A 1,059-nucleotide genomic window follows, 5' to 3' on the forward strand; every position below is an offset into this window, starting at 1 on the left:
GGTTACCGGAGAGGATTGCCATAGGTTTTTGCATACTCTCCTATTGGTTTGTGATACTATGAAGCCTATGCATGTAAATGTTGATGATGTTCAAGCTAAGGCTTTTGTATTTTCTCTTGAAGGTTTAGCAAAGGAGTGGTATTTCAACTACCCTTCTTATGTGAAAGTGAGCACATGGGCCGAGCTAAGAGACTCTTCTTAGATAAATTCTTTCCAAATTCCAAGGTCACCAATTTGAGGAAGCAAATCTATGGGGTCCAACAAGGAGAGGATGAGAGTCTCTATGAGTATTGGACTAGATTCCAAGGCCTTTTGGCTAAATGCCCACACCATCAAATTTCTAGTGAGAATTTAGTCCAATATTTCTATGAGGGCTTGATTCCAAGAGACAAAGTTAACATTGATCCGCTAGTGGTGGATGCTTGATTGACCTCACTTCCTTAAAGGCTTGGGAACTAATTGACAAGATGGCTTCAAGTGGTGCTCAATACTCTACAAGGGAAAAGAGAAATGTGAATATGGTAGGTTCCTCATTCTTAATGATTCATATGTGGACTTGCTAGCTGCCAAGATTGGGAGAATGTTGGCTCCACAAATATCTCAAGTGAGCAATGTAAGTACTTCTCAAGCACTTGTCCCTTATTCTTGTACTTTTTGTGACTCACCTATGCATGTAGAAAGCAATTGTCCTATTAAGTTTGAACAAGTAAATGCTATCTACAATGGAAAACAATCCTATGGTGGGAGGCAAGGGCAAGGAGCTTATTCTAATACTTACAACCCTTCATGGAGAGACCATCCTAATTTCTCCTATTCAAATCCAAATGTGGCTTTACAAGACAATCAACAAAGAGGATCCTATCAAAACACCTTTGGCCGTGACCCTCCACCTCATTTGTCTCAAGGTAGCTCTTCTCAAAGCTACAATCCAAGTGGTAATTCTCTTGCACCTTCTTCTAATTCTTATAGTGATAGGAGGCTTGTTCCAATTGAGAGTTCTTCTAATCGAAACTCTTCTAATGATGTGAATGTGTTACGTAAGCAGTTGATTGAAATGAA

At 39.7% G+C, this 1,059-nt stretch overlaps 1 non-coding gene across 1 annotated transcript; it reads right to left on the reverse strand.

Moving 5' to 3' along the window:
- Positions 1 to 231: 231 nt before the first annotated feature.
- LOC129312286 (small nucleolar RNA R71) lies at positions 232 to 338 on the reverse strand. Its single transcript, XR_008593529.1, has one exon. It is a non-coding gene; the product is annotated as a small nucleolar RNA R71 (small nucleolar RNA).
- Positions 339 to 1,059: the final 721 nt, after the last annotated feature.

The sequence above is a fragment of the Prosopis cineraria genome, unplaced genomic scaffold (assembly GCF_029017545.1).
Source record: "Prosopis cineraria cultivar Desert tree isolate PC_DT_omini unplaced genomic scaffold, ASM2901754v1 PC5, whole genome shotgun sequence".
In the NCBI taxonomy this organism is placed as follows: domain Eukaryota; kingdom Viridiplantae; phylum Streptophyta; class Magnoliopsida; order Fabales; family Fabaceae; genus Prosopis; species Prosopis cineraria.